This window comes from Drosophila nasuta, chromosome 2R (genome assembly GCF_023558535.2).
Source record: "Drosophila nasuta strain 15112-1781.00 chromosome 2R, ASM2355853v1, whole genome shotgun sequence".
Classification (NCBI taxonomy): Eukaryota; Metazoa; Arthropoda; class Insecta; order Diptera; family Drosophilidae; genus Drosophila; species Drosophila nasuta.
The window spans coordinates 23,516,922-23,538,643 of record NC_083456.1 but is presented as its reverse complement, the minus strand read 5'-3'; the positions used below and the strand labels follow the sequence as shown (position 1 = coordinate 23,538,643).

Here is a 21,722-nt window from a genome sequence, read left to right as displayed (position 1 = left end):
ACTCTCTTTTGCCAACTGTTTGATGATTTATTAAATACTGAGCAATTTGTTCACTTGATAATATCTAGCAAGCTGATCAAATATTGTGAAAGCTTTTGCCATTAATTACAGGGTATATGCAGCATGCCAAAGACAGCGAGCGAGGGAGGTAGGCATAGTGACAGACACAATGCGACGTCACAACGGGGCGTATGTGTAACTTCCGATTTTGATGCAGCTGCTGTTGTTGTGTCTGTTGCTTCGTGCAAAGTGGATTATGCATGTGAGTGTGTGAGTGCATAGAGTGATGTTTTCTATGTTGTTTTTGTGTATGAGTGTGTGTGTGCATTTCATTTGCCTACCAATTTTGTTGCCCCTTTTCCCCACTTCTTCGCCTCTTCCTTCTGCTACGCTCTTGTGCATTTGCCAAACAATTGGCAACAAAAGCCGCTTACAACACTTGAGGCGCGCACATTTTGTTGTGGCACTTATTTGTTGTTGCAGTTGTTTCTTGTTGTTTTTGTGGCACTATGTTGTTAGTTGTTGTTGTAGTTGTTGTTACCAACTAGACTCTGACTGCAGTTAAATTACAATTGTGCGCTTTGTTGCACACTTGTTTGCAGATTTTTGCCGCCTAACGCTCTATTTTTTTTTACCCCTTTGTGGTGGGGAGGGAGAGAGGGAGGGGTGAGGGGAAGTTGCCTCTGGTTGGGCTTTGCTTATGGGGCCACATTGTTGTGTGTGTGTGTTTGTTGCTTTTGTGTCTGAGGCTTAAATGGTATAAAATGCTAATCGCATTTGCTTGATTCCATTATCTGTGCATGTGTCTGTATCGGTGTCTGTGTCTGTGTCTGTATCTGTGTGTGTGTGTGTGTGTGTGTGAATGATGTGCTGTACTGCGTGTGAAATTTTAAGGCTTAAAGCTGGCACATACGCAAAATTGGCATGTTAATTGTTGGGAAATTAAAATTTTATTTATTAGCCATAAATCAGGTGTCAGCGTAGCGCGAAAACAGAACGCAAAAATGTTCTGTGTGTACGCAGCTGCAGTTGGCAAACTTTAAACATTTACATGGACCGGCAAATACACACACACACACACACACACACAGGACATACAAGCATATACTCACACATCGTAAACAGGCTCATTTGCATATGTACTTAAACGCATACGCACACACACAGACATACTCAACACACAAGCAGACGCACACTTTCACATAACAAGTTAACTTCATTTGCATGAAATGCGACGTTCCAAAAAAAAGAAGAAAAACATTTGAAAACTGAAGAGCATAGCAAACTGAGGAATACCCTGTAGCTGAAAAAGGTTTTATACTCAAATATGTAAAGAAAAAGTAAAGATTTTATTTGAAAAGTGTTTGAAGAAATTTATAAAGAAAACATTAAAATTGTATTGAATATGAATAATATTTTGTATATTTAAAACCCCTTTCGATTCACAAAATAAATAAATACTCCACGTCTGCTTTGCTTAAAACTTATCCAGGGTAATTGGAATACAAAACGTTGTTAAATAATTTCAACTGCACTTGAAAGAGAAACAGGCAAACATCCGCATTTTAGTGCTCTCTGAGTAGCTGGGGATTAAGAAAGAGAGCGAGAGAAAGAAAGTTGTGTCCCCACACACATAGATACACACACACACACACACACATATGCACAAAGAGTCTGCGGATACTAAATGCAGCAGCAGTTTCATAATGAAGCAACTTTTGTATTAAAACTTATTAAATTTTCTGCGGCTGTGTTGCAAAAGTTGCGACTCCAGTTCTAATTGTACTCTCGTTGTTGCCGGCCTCATTCTGCTGTTGTTTTGCATTTCTACTTTTTTTTTGTATATATATTATTTATAAATATATTTGCTTATATACTCGCAGACAAAAGTATTTCATGTTAGCTGCAGTCGACTGCAGTCGTCTGACTGACATTCTGGGAAATAGAATGAATGCATTAGTGCAAAATGTATAGCATACTTTTCAGCTGATTTATAACTGCACTGAGTTGAAGTTGAATAAACGGGAGCATTCCTCTAGTCTGGCTAGAATTTATAATGGATCAGTCGCTGGAGATGAAGGCAGCTAATTTTACTAATGCCTCAGCCACAGCAGTATTATGGCTGACAAGTTGTGTTTTTGACTGAAGTCGTGGCTTTAGCAGATGTGAAACAATGTTCAGTTCAGTTTGCAGTTTGGTAATATGATGAGTTATTTAAAAGTATTATGATGTAGTGCATTTTAAAAGTAAACCCAGAAGAGTAAATTCCTATTCTCTATTCAATATGTTTTGTATGTTTGATGGAAACCTAATTTGGAATATTTTGTAAAAACAGTTTTTTGATATAGAGTACTAACTAAAAGAGTAAATAAATTTGTTTTATAATAAATATTTCTTAAATTTCGTACGTTTTGGTACCAAAATGATATATTAATCTAGAATATTTTGAAAAAGTTGTTGCCTGGCATCGATAAGGAAATTTAATATAGAAAAGAGTATAAACTAAAAGTGTAAATATCTTTGTTTTCTACTATGTATTTGTATATTTCTTACTTTTTGGTACCATCACGATATATTTACATGACAAATGTATCTATTTTTCTGATAATGTAGCAATCAAATTATTCTTATATATTTCATTCCCTTTTGCATTATATATTATAAGAATTCTTTTCCTAATCCTTAGATTATACTTATCCACAATCCTTAAATTATAACTGAAACAATCTTCTCTAAAATCTGGTCCGTCTCGTCTCTCTTAACCTTTTTTTCTTCCGCACTATGAACCCTTAAAGATGATTCATCTCTTAATGAGCAACAAGTCAGTGACGGATGTCAGGTTGAGAAGAGAATTACATTCTCGACTTGTGCAACCCGTCTTTATTTTTGTTGAAGAGTCAACCTTTGTTGCGGCTTTGACTTGCTGCACTTTGGCTTACAGTCATCTTATCAGTGCCGAACACATCCCATTTGCCATATGGCGCCAAACGTTGCCAGGCGCCGTTGCCGTTGCCAATGCCATTGCCATTGCCTTCGACGTTGCCCTTCGTTAATCTTTGTTAGCTTTGAGCACGTGAAGCATTTGCCAAATGGTTAACCGCTCTCTTTCTCTCGTTTTTTGGCGCATTTTTCGCGCATTTTATGTAAATTGCTTGCACATATATTTCATTTCATTTGGCGCTTACGGCTTAAGAGGATGTGACTGAGAGACAAAGAGACAGAGAGAGAGAGAGCGAGTGTTACCTAGAGCATTAAGCCATCGAAGGAGGCAGCGTGCCAAGCCGATGACAGGCAACCGCACTTGCCGCTTGCCGCTTGCCACATGCCACACACACTCACACACATACATGCGAAAGCAGCTCAGTCTGTTGTTCTTGGCTGCCTTCAGTTAAGCTCCACTGGCGGCTTATTGGTCGCCCTTTGTACCCAGGATTTCCCATTCCCATTCCCATTCCAACCAATCCTCCTCCTTCATTCGTTTGCAGTCGTCTTTAAATGTGCGTTGCGTGACTTTTTGCGAGACTTTTTATTTCGTATTTGTTGCGTGTTGTTGTCGTTGTTGTTGTTGTCATGTTCTCGTTGTCGTTGTCGGTGCGCTCTGCTCATCAACGATGCCACTTGCGACATGTCAGGCAACGGCATCCGCATCAACATCCTCTGCCACTTTGCTGCGTTCTTATCCAGCCTATCGAGTTGTTTCCTCTGCTTATTTTGATGAGCATAATTTGCGTAAAATTTCGGCGGATGCTGCCTCCCGCTTCAGGGGGGAGGAGAAAGGGGATTGGACGTTTTGGACACAGGGCCTTGGTCGTCGTTGGGAGGGGGGAGGAAGCTTTATTAAATAGCGCATAATTCATCCGAGGGATTTCATTTTATTGCGTTACAAACGTGAATGAAAGTGGAAAGTTTTCATTATGTCATCTCTTGGTTTTCATGTAAGATTCTGTCGCAGTAACTGTAACTGTGCGACTTCCTTCAAAATGTCCTTACATGCGTATGTGTTTGATGTGCTGAATACTTGAGGACATCCAAACATTGAAGAGGCGTCAAAACGAGCTCAAGTCGAGCAAATTGAAACTTAATTACTGTGTCTACATTTTGCCAGCAGCTCAAGAGTTGGAGAGGAGAACGAGCTGAAGAGGGAGCATATGTTAACGAAGGAAGGAGTTAAATGAGATGCAGCTAAAGTCCTTGCATACAACTTACTGTAAAAAGCAAGTGTAGCATAGACGACAGCTAAAGACCCTTTGTTAAAAGCTGTAAATAACATATATATAAGTACTGTAAGAATAAAATATGTACATCATATCTTTAAAGAAATTTTTTTAATGAAGTTCTTCCATATATCCTTAGATAATATTTATGCAATACTTTTAAAGTAATTTGTAATGGAATTTTACTAATATACTTGTTGACGTTTCTTAAATTTTTCTGTGCTCGCAAAGTGTTTGTAAATATTAACAGCAAATAATATTTGTACAATTCCATTTAAGAAATGTTTAAACTGGATTTTCTATATTTCTTTGAATTTTGAAATCTAAATATTTTTTCATTGCAAAGTATTTTTAAATATTAAAAGAATACAATATTTATAAAATCCTTTTAATGAAATCTTCAATGCAGTTTTACGAGCTTTGTTTTGGAGTAACTTGGTCTGAAATACTTTTGAAGAAATTAAAAATTTTATTTTAATAAATTATTTATTTAGTAAAGAACCTGTACAACTTAATAAGTAAATGACAAACCAAGAATAGTAAATGAAAAATAATATAACATTTTCTGCAATTGGAAAATATTTTTAAATATTAAAAACAAAATATAAGTTTTTCGAATTTTAATTTTGTGCAAATCAAATATTAAACCAATAATATGATATTAATACAATACTTTTAAAGATATGTTTAATAAATTTTCGCCCTTTGCAATATAAATTCATATACCATTTTCTGCAATTGCAAAGTTGTTGAGCAACAGGATGACTGCAAGGCGAAAGGGAACCTGCGTGCTTGTTAATTCAACACGCTGTGAGTCTCTGAGGGTGTGTGTGGCTTTGCTTTGCTTTCTTCGTCTTCCGCTCGTTTTAAGCGGCTTTGGCCTAATATGCTCGTACGCACAGGACTCGAGCTGAAGCCTTGTTATGTGTGTGTGTGTGTGTGTTTGTGACTGGTTTTACTTACATGTGATTGTGAATTTGGGTCGCTGGGTTAAGTTGTCGTTGGCAACGAGAGCGAGTGAGTGAGCGAGGGCGCTGCTCATTATCGATGTTAGCCCTTGTAATGACGCCTCAATTAACTGGGCCATTTGGAAACGCGCACAACCCTCGACTGGCCAAAACAAATCCCATTCCACGTCACTATCGTCCCATCGCTGTCCCTGCCCCTGTCCCTGTCGATGCATCAAGTTCAAGGCGTTTCGACACGCAAACCGATTTCAGGCGACCCATAAAATGAGTTAACAATTCAATATGGCCGACGTTGCAACAAAATGGCGTTCACATAGTACATTTGACTTATTGATTTAATAATTTTGCCCACTTTTTGTGACGCATGTCACTGCCAGGACTGGAGCTGTGGGAACACTTTTGAGACAGACAGCAAAGACGGGGGGAAGACGGAAATAAACATGGTCATAAGTTATGGACGTGGACAACAGTAGCAGAACAGCATGTTCATAATTAACATATTCTCATTTTAATGTTATCCTGTCAGCTGAAATCGTGTTGCGGCACTTTCCGGGTTCGTCATCAATATGAAATCAAAAATCGATTAAGCTCTCCAACTCTCTCTTGTTCCTCCCTCCCTCTCCGCTGCTGCTGCTGCTGCTGTTGGCAACTTTTAACTTTGCCCCGTTTATCATTCGCTTTGCGGTTACAAAAAACTTTTAATTGGCAAGCATGTTGCGTTAATATCAAATATTTTTGGTAATTCGCTTTAATTGCGGCTTTTAACGAAACATTAATTAATTAATTTATCAAGGCAATTGAAATTCTTAGAGCATCAATTGCATTCCCTTCAATTTGTCGACAGCAATATCTCTTTCCTTCCATTTCGTTTCGTTATTTATTACACTAAACAACGCAATGTTTTGCACCGAGTGGAGTTAAGTCTGTTGATTAATGATAATTTCTTCTTAATATGGGAATTACTTGTCATTAGCTTGGTATAAATAAACATTCATTTCGGGAGTGCAATAAATACGCCCACAATTTTAATCAGCTTAATTATATTTGGTAATGAAAGGGAGTTTAATGTTTGATTGAGCAGATAAAGACAATATTTTTGGGAGAATAATTTATTTACCTCTTTCTCAGTATTACAATATTAACATTACTTAACTTTATATTTCCTTTTTGTATTTGCAGAATAATCCTACAACAATAAAATATTGAAATTCTGCACACAAATATGTAAGTACAAACTATATTTTAAATAAACCAAATTAATATAAATATCGAAGTGATATTAAATTGTCCGAGATTGATCTAATTGATTGACAGAATTGCAATTTTATATACATATTTATCTGTAAATCTGCAACACATTCAATTAATTCGCATAAACTTGAAAATTGTTTTTATACCCCTAAAGGGTAGAAGGGTATTATAACTTCGCTGGCCATCTCCGACCTCATAAAGTAAATACATACATATGTACATATATTCTTGATCAGCATTAAAAGATATAATAAGCCATGTTCGTTTGTATATTTGAGTGTATAAATATTTCGATATACCAAATATAGATTTCGGTATAGTTTAGCATATTTGCGGAATATTTTAGTATATTTACAGTATATTTTCAGTATAGCGGTGGTATATTTTAGTATATTCACAGTACATTTTCAGTATATTTGCGGTATATTTGTAGAGTATGGTTTTATTTGAGATGGGTAGCGAGTGTCTCACAGTCTAGCACACTCGGCTGTAGATTTCTTACTTGTTTTCACTTCGTGTTGACTGCATTAAAGATTGCATGCATCAAAGTGTAATTGCAGTCAATGTCAAACCTTGTAGCGCAGTGTTGTTGGCGAGAACGGAGAAACCAGTTTAGTTGAGAGTAACTGCAACTGCGAAATCGACAAAATACAAATCTAACAGCTGCCGTTTGCGGACGTTGTGCTGCGGGCTCCACAAACTGCCCATTAATTTGAGCAAAGCTAATGCCGAAAATTATATGGCAACGGTATCTGCATGGCTATATATGTATGTGTATAGCATGGACAATGCCAAAATTTGGGTTACCCTCGTCACAAGGAAACCGGCTACACAAAGCAACAAAAAAACGGGGCAAGCTTTGCTTCCCGCTGTCCGTCCAACCGTCCGTCTGTCTGTCTGTCCATTCTCTGATCTCGATTCGCCCTCGAAGTTCGGTTAAGCAGCGCGAACAGATGTCGCGGTGGGGATCGTCTTACATTCACGTTACCTCAAGTTACCTGCTCTCGCTTATTCTCTGCTGTGTTGTCTTCTTTGATTTGCGGCAGGTGCAACATTTTCGGACTGTCGTGATAGCTAGCTGGGGCTTGTCGACAGTCGTCACTCGACTCGTTTTTGTGCGCATCTTTTTCCCTTTCTTTGCTTCTCTCTCCTGTTTCTTTCTTATTATTTTTGGCCAGTCGTGTGTGTGCATTGGCTATAACTGATTTGTTGTGCACACCTGCTGTTCTCGCAGCCGCAGGTAGACTTTTGTGCTGATCCTTTTTGTGCTATAATAGCCTTTTACAATTTGTCTGCTCATCTCAAAATGCTTGGCTGCATTATATCCTGTTTAATGGCTGTTCTGTGCAGTCTCTTAAGATGTCTGAACTCAGATATGCAGAGCCAGAGACTTCTTCATCCTCATCGTCCACAGCATCTTTAATGGCATGTCAAAATAATTGTCATAAATTACTGCGCTACCTGCTACTGTTTCACAGTTTGTAACTGAAATAGAAACTGTGTAACTGTGACTTTTCCTCCTCCTCCTCCAGTCTCCCTTTCCCTTTTCCCTTCTCCGATTCGTTCTCGTTGTCATCGTCGTGTGTTAATTGCATTGTGCACCTTTTGTTGCACTGACCCTGACTTGTGCACACAAAATAAGTATAATTGCAAGGTGTAAATGCAATTATTTATGTTGCTTTTCATTTTATATTATATATATTGTGTGACAGTGGGCGTGGCAGGCTGCAATTAGGGCTGGCCTCGCTTATCGCTATGTATTTCTCAATCAAGGATGCTCTTTCAATTCAATTATAGTGTTTATGTCTTTGCATTAATGTTGAACAAATTTGCTTGCAATTTTAGCTCATCTGAACGTTGTTTATGTTTATTTTATTATGAAATTCGAAATCGATTTGCTTGAAAACTTGAAATTGAAACAGCTCATTCATATGACGAACTTATTTAGTTATTCAGTTTATTTATCTTTCACTTTCTCTCTCTCTCTCTCCGTTTTATTGCGTTCTCATTCTCGCGAACATCTCTCTTCAGTGATGAAGTTTTGCCGGAACACTTGGGCAAACAGAATTTCCTTCATTAAAATGAATCAACTCCAAAAACTAAACTTTACAACAGTGCGCTCGCCGCCTCGAGGGCCATCATCAGGCCCAGAACCAAACACAGGCAGCATGGCAGTGGGCGTGGCAGTTGCCTACTCTCATCTCGTGCAGATTTGCGAAAAATTACAACTGTGTACTTGGCCACTTCAGTTTGAACTGCCATCCAAGTCGCTGCCAATGCTGCCAACATTCTGCATTTTCTTTTCCCCTCCTCCTCCTCCTCCTCCTCTTCTCGCACTCAAAACGTGCCTTGTCTACCTCGCTGTCCTCCCCCTCTGCTCCTGCCTAAGCTCCCCTGCACTTGGGCAGTGTTATTCCAACGCCGTCGCATTGTTTGACAGACTCGTACTGCTAACAGAGCAAGATAAAAACTTTTTTTGACTGTGCACTCGCACACACACACACACATCGAAAGAGACAGCGATAGCGAGTGAGTGAGTGAGCGAGAGAGCAGGATAGAAAAATCGAAGCAACGCAAATGAAACGAAACGAAAACCGAGACCAAACTAAACCAAAAATCGATAAGAATAACAGACATGAATTCCAAGCCAAACATTCAGCTAAGTTCATATCGAAATACTCTGACATACTTTGATTAGGAAATCAACGGACAAATACTTGCACAATTGTTCTACTTTTATTTAAATCAATTTACAGTTAACTGATATGATGTTTGTGTTGATCAGTCACATTTAAATTAAAGCAAAATAGAGTTGAAAAGCTTTAATTAGACAATTAATTGGGAAATTTCATTACAAACGTAAATTTTTAGAATTTTGGGAAGAATTAGAATTGATAATATAATTTTGTGTAACAAAAGTATTTCTAGTTCTAAAGAAAAATGTTAGCAGCTCCATTATGGAGCAGAATTGATATTATTATTTTGTATAACAAAAGTATTTCTACATCTATTATCTATATCGAAACTTGTTTAAAATGTTAGCAGCTCTATTATGGAGCAGGTTGGCATGTCTGTCACAAGTGAAATGCGAACAAGCTGAATGGAATTGAAATACCTTTGGTAAATTGCAAAACTGATGACAATTTCATAACGCTTTTTGCAGTAGAATATTGCCGGCACTTTGCCGAAGCGCATAGACAGTTGTCAAAAGTGTCCTGTCCGCGACGAGAGGCAAACGAGAGAGAGAGAGAGAGAGAGAGAGAGAGAGAGAGAGAGAGAGAGAGAGAGAGAGAGGAGAGGTGGTTGGCTTTTGGCTAAAGGAAGAAGAAAATATGCGGGGGAGAAAGAAGGCCGATATCGGTACGTCATTTTGCCAATAAATGGAATGCCAGTTGACTGTGCAGCTGAACATTTTCTTCCTGAACTTCTTTTCACTTCCATTACGTTTGACAGACGCTGAGAGGAACGTGTTTAGTTATTGACTGCAAGGGAGAGCTACAAAGGAGAAAGAGACGGAGATGCAGATAGAGACAGAGATAGAGATTGTGAAAAATAAAGATTGAGACACAGAAAGGTAGGCTACTTTAAATGGCCGTGATAAACGCAGAGTGTTCTCTGTGTGTATGTGTGTGTGTGCGTGTCGAGCTTTGCTCTTCGTCTGCCTATCAATAGAGGAAATATCACATCAAGTGTCCTGGCAATAAAACACAACAGGAGACGGAACAAGGATGCAAAAGGGACTGACTGACTGCCACTTGAATACAGTTCAGTTGAGTTCAGACTTCAATTTCAGACTCGAGTGCAAATGAGAAAAGATATCAGACATCGTCTATTGACGGTGCTGCTGATGCTGATGCTGCTGCTTGGTTTAGTGGCGTTGATTTTGCTGTGTCGTCTATGTGGTTTTTGGTGCCTTTGCCAAGTGGTTTTGGCTATTGGCATATTTATCATTTTGCACTTGGCTCAAGTGACAAACGAGCCGAAAATTGAAAAATGAGTGAAATGGTCAAAAGTGCAGATACTTTTGCTGCTTTGCTGCTGACTGCGGACTGTCCGCAACCCAATTACAATTTGTAATGGATCGGACCCGGAACCCAATGAACTTGTCAAGCAGAAGTAGCCACCTATTTTTCGGGGCCACATTCATTCACCGCTCATCATTAACACAACCATTTGGCCACATTGTGGCCGGGTCCATGTAAAACTGTAAACGTACATAACTGTCGTATCTCCAACTGTTGTATCGCTGTATCTATATGTGTCAGTTAGTCAACTAAATAGCTCTCACATATCATGACAGTTGTCTGTCCGTGTGTGTGGCTGATGATGACGTCGACAAGCTACCAAGTTACCTAGCAAAGTTGGCTTCTCATTCCCATTTGAAGAGACCCCCTCCTGAGTGTTCGTCGCAAGTTGCCTAAAAACATTTTTCAGTGCTTTGTTTGCTTCCCCCATTCCCTCGACTTGTCCCGCATATGAAAGTTTTTCAGAATATTTTCATGTTTGCCTTAGATTTCAGCGTAATTTATGTTTCTGTGCCGGGCCCGTTGGTCTGTTTATCTGACTGTCTCCCCCTCTCTCCCTTTCCCTCTCTCTCTCTCTTCAGGTCTTTCCTTCTTTCTTTCTTTCTGTGTGTCTCTGTATGTGTCTGCCCCTCTTATACACTCCTCGTGGGCATTTCACTTTGTCAGAGAGCCTGCCACATTCCAGCAGTAGCATTAGCAGTTAGGGTTTCAACTCATAAATCATATGCACTTATCATGTCGCTGGCATGAAAAATGAAGTTCAGCTTGCAGCCAACATTTTTCGATTTGAATTTATTGCAATTGGATACAAAACAAGGTGGAACACTATTCAAATTAGCAGTTGAATATTAAGAGTTATTATCTTAAACTAAATATGCCAGAATTTTTATCAGATACTTGATGATGAACAATTAATTTAAATGTGTGTAAATTTATATCTCTCTCATCGAAGATAATCATCGGAGATAACTTCAATGATCATTAAACTTTCACGCCGTTTACAGCGCATTTCAACTTCGGCTTTCATCTTTTCATTGCGCATTTCTCCTGGTCGCTTTCTTGTTTCGACTTTAGATTAAAGTCTCATTTAGCAGGTGTTTTTAAGTCGCCGCTTTTCGTGCCCGGATTTCTCTGTGTAGCGAGAGCGCATTTCTCCCCTTTTTAGCGGCTTTTGTGCCCTGTGTGAATGCAGCTTGTTCATTTCCCCTGCGCTGCTCTTCAGCTCATCAAGCATTCGTTGAGGCGTTCTCATTTAGATTTGGCTTTGCTACACGGCTCATTTGCTTAGGCTTTAAGTTTGCTGATTAAATGGCCCAGATTGCTTTCGGTTTGGAATATCTTGGCTTGCCATGTTCCAGATCTTAATGAGCAACTGGACAGGCACACAGGACATGGCTGGACTTCCGCTCAGCGGGGTAAAGGGGAGGGCAGCCAGAAGTTGGAGAGCAGCGATACTTTTTATGCGACCATGATTAATCTCAACACTTTCCGACCCATTAATTTCAGTGTGCCAGTTGCGAGTGCGAGTTACGAGTTACGAGTCCTTAAACCCCAATACTTGCTACCCCCCAATATATACATACTTACATAGTGTACCCCCTCGGAGTTCTGAGAGTATTCATATAAGGAGGATAAAACAAAATGACAACCCTGCCAACGCACTCAGCGTTAAGTCGTGTCGAGTACTTCAGCTTCAGCCGCAGCTTGGGGACTCACACGGGGACTTTGGCTTCAGCTTCAGCTTCGACTGCTGCGACTGCCTCTCATCATCATCGCAGACATTGTGCAGCTGTCAGTTTACTTGCAGGACTCGCCGTGGCTCAGCTCATCAATGGCTGTTGGGCTTGTTGTTACCATTTGCTGTTGCCTCTTTCATTCACCTGTCGTCGGCTTTCACTCAGTCGGTCGTCACTTAATGTGCGCTTTGTGCAAGGTGACAACACTGGAACTGAACAACTGTACAACTGAGTGGATTTACAAAACCCTCTCTCTTACCTTTTTCACCCCACCACCTACTATGATGGCAATGAGGTGTTAAAGTAACAAACAACAGATGTAGCTGTGGCTCCCATTGCTCATTGCACTGGTTAGACACAGTTTTTATGACGGATGTATAGGGTATATGATGTTCAATGAAAGGTATGCAACATTGTAAATAAAGAGGATGTAAACATATAGTCTGATAATGTTAAAGAAAGAAGTTAATGGAGAGTGGAAGATGATTAAAGAAAGGAAAAGGAAAACAGTAATTTAAATCGATCAAGCTTTGAAAAATAGGATAACAAATTGATTAAACAATTGTTTACACATTCTTATGTATATGTAGAGTATTTAGCTTTTCGGTGTATTGGAATTTTTACTCCTTTTGCATGAGGACTGCCATTGAGAGTCCATTGAGGCGTGTGACCAATGCGTGTCATAAAATGGCTGAAATATGGCTAGTAACTGAAAGTGGCAAAGCAGCAAAAGAAATGAGTGGGCAGGCCAAAAAAGAAGTCGGAGGGTGGAGGGTAAGAGGTCAGCCGAAAAGGGCAGTGGGACGTTGCCTGGCGTCGTTGGCATGGCAACACCCTAATCTATTTACAAGCAGAGTCGTTAAAGGGAGTTCGGGAATTGGAGTTGATACGAAGGAACGCATTTATTTTCCTATTGCCGTTCTTTCCTTTCTCGGTCTGCGTCAGGATACGAAATTACATTTGTACCTTTAATTTATTGATGTTTGAGTGCGTTTACGGGGTGTGGCAGGCAGCGGTGGCGGTGGGCAGTGTGTCTGCCACATGTGTTACAATCGAGGGTTGCAAGCTTTCCGGAAAGGTGCAAAAGGTGTGCAAGTTGGCGTGTGTGTGTCTGGGTCACCTTGATAGTGGAATCCGGTGTAAACGCAGACAGAGCACAAGGGCTGACCCTTTGCCGGGGGTCAGTTAAAAGGTTCATTTCGCATGTCACGAATGAGGCGTGAAAATTGCCAACTAATAGAATAGGCACAAAAACGGGTTCCTGCTCCGCCATATGGGATCCTTGGCTGGCACGTGACGGTATGAAACAGATTTTGGCACCTCAGCCAAGAACAACAAAAAAAAAGAAGCAAGAAAAAGAGTGGTAGGAGAATCATTTGTTTTAACCCGACGAAGCTTTGCACGTCCATTAATTTACGTAGACTACGGAAGGTATGTCCCGGGCAGGATGTCTTGCAACATTGAAATCCCTGCAACATTTTTGGACAAATTTCCTGATGCTTCTTTGTCTCCACGTTGCGTTTGTGTTAAGCCCAAGTTTAAGTGCCCATAAATTATAAACTGACTGCAAAATTCGCCTCCCATCCTCTGGCTCGTTAACTTTGAAAACAAAATCCTCGCCTTTTGCATATGCCATGCCTTCTGGCTATCTACACACAGCACACACACATACACACACATACACTGCTGACTTGCTACTTTCTACTTTCTACTTGCTCCTTGTTGCCCGAGTAGCAGTCAATCCCGTGCATCAGCGGCGTCGTCAGGCGAACTTAATGTCAGACGCCAGACAACAAAGAAGACTGCAAATTTATCATTTGCCTGCAATGAGCCAAACTGCATAGAGCACAAATAATGAGGAAATAGTTGCTAGACAAGCTGATACCCCTTAATGGTTGCGCTTCTTAAATACCTTATTCAGAGTGCCACTGTTTCTATTCCAACATTTCCCTCTATTGTCTTTTCATACGAGGTACAATAAATGGAAAAAAGCGAGAAGTGAATGTGACTCTTGTGGCAGCTATAAAAGACAGGATGTCTTTGTCAGCGAAGTAAACGTATGTGACTGACAAATTTGCATACGAAACTAATGAAAAGTCAGAAGGAAAACTGCGTTTATGCGTTGACAACGCATGAACTTGATTAAATATTTTCTAACGAGACAAGGCGAGAAATGCTAGACTAAAAGGTGGAAAAAACAAAAGTTTTGCAAATTAGAAAAAATATAAATAAAGCAAAAATATTTAAATTAAGCTTAAATTGTATTTGAAGTATATTTTAAAGTATTGTCTCATTTGTTAAAACAAAAGAATATCATATCATGTAAAAGTATTTTTCTATTTGAAATTTAAACTGTTTTTAAGTTGGGTATTGATTTTTGTTAAACTGCAATTTGAATTTAAAATTCATTGTTCACCTATGAACTTCCAGTTAAAAGATGACGCATAAACATGCTGTGTACAGGCGACAAACAATTTTAAATTTAAAACTGCACTCGCTGCATTATTCACGAAGCACACAGACAAACAGTCGCTGCAAAAAGTCTGCTGCGTGGTTTTGCTTGGTGAATGTCTGTGCACATTTTATGCTAATGTTTTTTTTCCCCCAACAATTTTGTTATGGTTTGCAGGACACGGTGAGTGTGTCCTTTGTGCATAGTTGTTGCACGTTTGAGTTTTGCTTTTGTTTTTGCAATTGGCCGCTGATAATATTTTTCATGAAAATCACAAACAAAGACAAAGGAATGCGTCGACTTTGTGTCTGTGTGTGTCATACCTGCCCTGCTTTTACTACGCCCTTTACTATAAACTTTGCTACATCCTATACTTCATCACACACTACACACTTCACTACACACTTCACTACACCCTATACTGCACCCTTCACTACACATTTCACTACTCCCTAAACTAAACCTTACATTTCACTCTGTACTACGCTTTATATTACACCCTATACTACACATTAGACTACACCCAAGACTAGACACTTTCCTATACCTTTACTACACCCTGTACTACACCACAGACTAGACCCTAGACTACACCCTGTAATATACTCTAGACTACACCCAAGAATACACACTTCCCTATACTACACATTAAACTACAACCTAGACTACACCCTAGACTACACTCTATACTACGCCCATCACTACACATTTCACTATACTGCTCCTTTCACTACATATTTCACTACTCTCTATACTAAACCTTACACTTCACCCTGTACTACGCTTTATATTGCACCCTATACTACACCTTAGACTACACCCAAGACTAGACACTTCACTATACCTTTACTACACCCTGTACTGCACCACAGACTATACTCTAGACTACACCCTATACTATACTCTAGACTACACCCTAGAATACACACTTCGCTATACCCTATACTATACATTAAACTACAACCTAGACTACACCCTAGACTACACTCTATACTACGCCCATCACTACACACTCCACTATACTGCTCCTTTCACTACATATTTCACTACTCTCTATACTAAACCTTACACTTCACCATGTACTACGCCTTATATTACACCCTAGACTACATCTTAGACTACACCCAAGACTAGACCCTTCACTATACCTTTACTACACCCTGTACTACTCCACAGACTATCCCCTAGAGTACACCTTATACTATACCCTAGACTACACCCTAGAATACACACTTCGCTAAACCCTTTATTACACATTAAACTACAACCTAGACTACACCCATCCCTACACCCTAGACTATACCCTAGACTACACCCTAAACTACACTCTATACTACACCCATCCCTACACACTTTACTAGACCCTAGACTACACCCTATACTACACACTTCACTACTCCCTATTCGAAACCTTACACTTCACCCTGTACTACGCTTTATATTACACCCTATACTACATCTTAGACTACACCCAAGACTAGACACTTCGCTATACCCTATACTACACATTAAACTACAACCTAGACTACACCCTAAACTACACTCTATACTACGCCCATCTCTACATACTTTACGAGACCTTAGACTACACCCTAGACTACACACTTCACTACACCCTTCGCTTCTCTTCTATGTTGTTTCAAAATTTAAAGCCCGGAGCAGTAGTCACTAAGGCAATCATAAGGGGATCAGCATGGGTACAATATTGGTGCGAATCTCATATATATTGTGATATATGATATATGAATTGGTCGTGAATTGGAAGTCCTTTTGGTCCCCCCCCAACAACTGCTTGAAACACTTGTACAATTTTATTGTCTTGCTGGGCAAAGTTAAACATGATTTCCTTATTTATTTCCATTTCCATTTCCCAAGCAAAAGGAACTTTGCACTCCAACCCTTTTTTTTTGCTTTTTTCGTCTGCTACGTTTTTCATTTCTCCGTTGCTGCCTTTTGTTGGTATAAAACATAAATTTCGTTTGTCGCTGCTTCCGTCCTTTTTTGCTTCTCCCAACCGATTTTATTCTTGTGTTTGTATATTTCTTTGTTTGTTGCTGCGCCTGCGGGTGCGCTGAACAGTTTGACAATCACTGTGCGGCACCTCGGTTTTGCTTCTCCCGCGTCATCTCATCATAGAGAAGTTCTCAAAAACTTTTTCCTCTTTTGCAAATGAGATTTCGTTCAGTTGCCGTGATAAATTGTTGATAGCTTTGAATGTGTTTACATTGATGCTTGCCAGGAATTCAATGCGGAAATGAAGGAACCCAACCAACTCCTTGGGTCTAGGATACCTTCTGTCTGTATATATATGTGTGTGTGTGTGCGTGGGTGTGTGAGTGTGCGTGGGTGTTTCTTGTGGTGTCTGGAATTTGCTTGTGAAGAAATTGTTAAGCGTCCCTGGCAAGGAATTTATTTTCAAGTCGGAGTTAACGATTCACCAGCAAAAAGGGCAATGAGTTCCCCTTTTTTAATCGTCGCATACAATGACCCTAATTCGAAAATTATGCATTGGAATGTGTGGGAAGCGCTGAGTAATGTATTCAATCAGCAAATATATTAAAAATTATAAGCTTATAATGCAATTATTTAAGAAATTGTTAAAAATCATGCTATAAACTGAACTGAACTTTTAATCTTGTAACAAAAACCTCAACGATTACACATCAAGACTGCAAAAAAAAGTATAAAAAACCGAAAAAGCATAAAAACATTCACATTGATTGAATGAAAAGAGTATTAATAATTAAATGCAATTAAAATTAAATACATTGATGTAAAAGAAGGCACATTTCTATAAAACGTTGTAACACATTTATAAATATTTGAAGCAATATTTAAGTGTACCAATGAATATAAATAAATCAATTCTTTTGGGTATCAGAATTTAAGATTAAAATTTCAGCAATGTAAAGTTAATACACATCAGTCAGTTTACTGCAAAAGTTTAATATGTAAATGCATATTAAACGCTGAATTTATGGATATTTTTTATGGAATTTTGCGTGTTAAAATAATATCAAATTCAAATGAGATGTTTGGGTACGCTAATTAAACAAGTGAAAAAGCAGAAACCAAAATCAGAATAACAGAATCGAGTGGGAGTTTAAAGTTGCTATAATGATGATAATTATGACAGGCAGCACTTAAATGCTAATGCGAAATGCGAAAAATGTAAATGAATGGCGGTCAGTCGGTGGAAATAATTTGTTAAAATTATGCGCATAGCCAGAAGACCAGCAGCCAGCAACAGCAACAACAACAAGAACAACAACAACGTGGAATAGAGAAACAATGCAGCCTTAAAATAAAATCAACTGAAATCCAATTAAAAGTTAAACACCGCAGCAAGAGCCACAAAGTCGAGAGATGGAAGAACTTGAAATGTTAAATTTTTCACAGGCCGAGCGCGTCTTGTTGCAACTGCCGTGAATGGTCAAGTTGATAGGACGGAAGGAGGATGGAGAGCCATATTATAAATAACAGCCAAACACGCAAGCAGTTTGAGCAAGTTTATTTGCCAGGTGGAATCTTGGCCATGGCAGCGGCACCGGCAGCTCCTTTGGCACATCCTGAACGAGTTAACGGGGGGCGCCGCACATTGGCCCAATTGCTTGCGTGCCTAGCCTCAGACCAGGACAACGTACTGAACTTTGCGCCAAACACAAAAAACAACAACAACAACAATACCAACAACAACATCATCATGAACAACAACAAGAGCAATAACTTTGATTAAGTTTCTATGCCTTTGGCTTTGCTTAAAGTTGCAATGAGCGTTAGAAGCCGGCGAATTAACTAACCAAACTTTCTGCAGGCAGTCAAAAGGACTCCCCAGGACATCGGCGCGCACACAACGTGCTTTGGTTTGCTGAAATGAAGACGCGCTGCAAAGTATGCTACACAAAATTCAACTCAAGGCACGTGCGGTCTTTTTTGAATATTGTGGAGGGAGGGGAGGAGACGATGGGTGGTGAATCGTGGCACAACAAATTTGTGTGGTCAGGTGGGCAACGCCTTTATGATTATTGTCTTAAAATTAATCAATGTGTGTGCGTGTCTGCAACGGAAGAAGTTTACAGCCTAATAGATTCTGCCTGACCCAACAGAGCAGCTTCGCATCCCACGCTCTGCCTTCACTTTCCTCTCGTTCGAAACGAAATTAATAGACTTTGAAGATTAGTTGAGAAAGTTTATGCATTCATGCTTCAAATTAATTAGATTACAGGCAATATTTGTGGTCGAAACGAAACGCACGGAAACTTGGTACAAATTGTGCTCTAGGCATGTTTCTTTGGCAGTTTCTGTTGCGAATTTTTGTTCTTTCGTGCTTATGATTTGTTCACTTCAAAAGATGTTTGGCCAAGTCTGTTGACCTGGCGGCTGGAACATATGGTACACTTTTTTTCCACTTCTTACATAATATTGTTGTCGCCATCTGGCAATTGTTGTTGTTGTTGTTTTCACTCTGATTGTTATGACAAGTTTGCGCTGAAGTTTGTTGAAAAGTCGTTGACTCTTTTTGTTCTTTTGTTGAGACCAGGCTTCTATCGTTGTGTAATCATAAAGTTTAACCTTAGGGACTTACAATTAGAATATGCTGTAAGTCATTTTAAGCTGGGCTAATCCAGGCACAAGTTAAAACAAACCTTAAACAAAATATAAATTTAATTTCTCATGCTCGAAAAACTTGACATAGAAATAACAAACCTCAAACCTCTTGGGTAAAAGTTATTCAATCAACTTGATTAATTTGATTTTATTTCATAACTAAAACCACAAAACCGCAATGGAATTAGATAGTTAAGTAAAAGAACACAAAAAAATTTTTTTTTTGAAGATAAGAAAGAGTAAAATATTAAATGCTTAAGTATTTATGTCAACAAATTGTTTTATTGACAAGTTGTTAAAAAGTTCGACTTATTTTTTCTTATTTTTCTGCAAAGTTTTTCACTGGTTAAAAGCAAACAAATCCTTTTGGCTGCCTTCACTTTAAGTCGTCCACCCATTGAAGTCTTATAATAAAAGCGTACTTTATTTAAAATTGATTGCGAAGCATTTCAGAACGAAAAGTATGTTCAATAACTGCCATTTGAGTCAGTTGTTTTCACTTTTCCGGGGACTCTCTCAACTTCAGTTTTGCCAGCACGTCAAATGTCAACCGCTATTTTATAAAATTTTCAAAAGAAAGCGACAAAAACGAAAAACAAAAATAGAAAATGGGGAAAACAAATTGAACAGCATTTTTCAACTGTCAGCAGTTTAACCTGATGGCAGCAGCAAACAGCGACCCAAGTAGCAACAAGAACTGAGCTTCCTTCCCTCTCCCATCCCCCCCCCTACTCAACAGTGCCCCGTGGTTATGCCCCCCAGTTGGGCTGGCAGCCAACGCCTTTTTTTTTGTGGCGGTTCATTTGGCAGCATCGTCAATAATACGGACATAAGTATACAATGTTCTATTAGGGGAAGCATGATGGGCGAGGAGGAGGAGGAGGAGTGGAAGGGGGAGGAGGAGAGCCGAGTGGTAACTGCTTTTTATGTCGATTTCATAAAGTTTTTGATTTAACGCTCTGTGTAGCGGCTGGGGTCATAAATTCTAACCATTGGCTTCCTAATGGCAGTCGGAAGTGTCCTTTGGGTTCAGCATTAGCTGGGTCATTATTATAATACCCTACACTAACTACATAGTGGGTATAATAAACGAGAGCTAATCAATGGTAGATTAGCATCGAAAGAAAACATAAGAAATGTATATTACAGGGTATACAAAAGTCGATAAGTGTATCTAAGTAGCTGCAACTTGAGTACAGGGTATTAAGCTGTCCAATCAAGTGCGCATTTACAGCGTTTTCTTGTTTGTCTTTTCTATTTGCTGCTATTATTATGATGCCATTTTTGACACTCGATAAAGTCAATAAACAAAATGGACAAAGCATTATGTGTGGGTTGCTCTCTTTGCTTTTGCTTTCTTTTTTCGGGCGGCGGACACAGCAATTGTGTGTGGCGGGTGGGCGTGGCAGTTAACGCTGTCGCACAGCATTTTAATTGGAGGAATCGTTTTGGCTCTTTGGCCTTTTAGTTATTTGATTGCGCATACGATTCGCAGTTGCTTTATAAATCAATTCGATATTTAATAATTTTTCCCTCTCTCTCTTGATTCTTTTATTTGCAGCGCTCAGCATCACATATATTGAATTGGTAAGCTTTGACTTTCATTTATTAAACACTTCTTTTTTTTATTTATTTTTTAATTTGAGAAATTGGCAATTCGTAATTGCCATTGGAATTCAATTAGCCGGCAAAGTTCGAAAACGTTAATTGAATGCAAAAAAAAAGAAAAATTGATTTTTATTGAAGAAATATGTGCAAAAAGTGAGAGATATTTTAATGCATTCGAAATGTCAAAATCACGTTCGTTTGCAATTCGTCGATGCATGCGATTTATTGCTCGATAATTAATAAGCGTAATTTCATATATTATATGTTTAAAGCAAGAGTCAATTTACTGGCTAATGAGACACTTAATCAGTTGTTAGTTTGTGCAAGTTCTGGAATTTAATTAAATTGAATTAGAAGTGTGACAGAAACTGTTTATTTGACTAAATGTGAATATAATATATATAAAGAAAAAAATAACATAATACAGAGTGCAAAGTGTTGCACTTAGTGTGTGTGTGATATGTTTATGCTCGAAATAAATGCAACTAAAGAAGCTTTTAAAATGTATCTCAACCGCAGAAGTGACAATAAAAAAGAGCGTAAAATGTGCAAAGCCTGAAAAGGCAACAAAATGGCTGCCAGCGCCATTTTTAAATCCGACTCTGTTAGTGACTTGCTGCGTGTGTCGTTCTGTGTGTATGTTGGTGTGTCTTTGTGTTTGTTTTTGTTTTAGAGTTGGTGTGGCCCATTTTAAATGCAGTTTGTTGAACTTTGGCTATGCAATTTGTATTACTAATGCTAAAAGCAAACAAAAGCGGGCCATCAGCCCAGGGCAAGCTGCAAGAGGTACAAGAAGAAGGAGAAGGGAAGAGGGTGAGGCAGAGAGAAGAAAGGAAGATGAAGTGGGAGGCGGCAGAGAA

The 21,722-nt window shown here is 39.0% G+C and overlaps 1 protein-coding gene across 1 annotated transcript in view; it reads left to right on the top strand.

The window, feature by feature from the left end:
- Nucleotides 1–21,722, top strand: part of LOC132785544 (protein tincar) — a 72,978-nt gene that overhangs the window by 8,076 nt on the left and 43,180 nt on the right. Inside the window, 2 exon segments of the mRNA XM_060791693.1 lie at nucleotides 6,362–6,406; nucleotides 20,816–20,841. The gene's annotated coding sequence lies outside the window, so the exon portion shown is untranslated.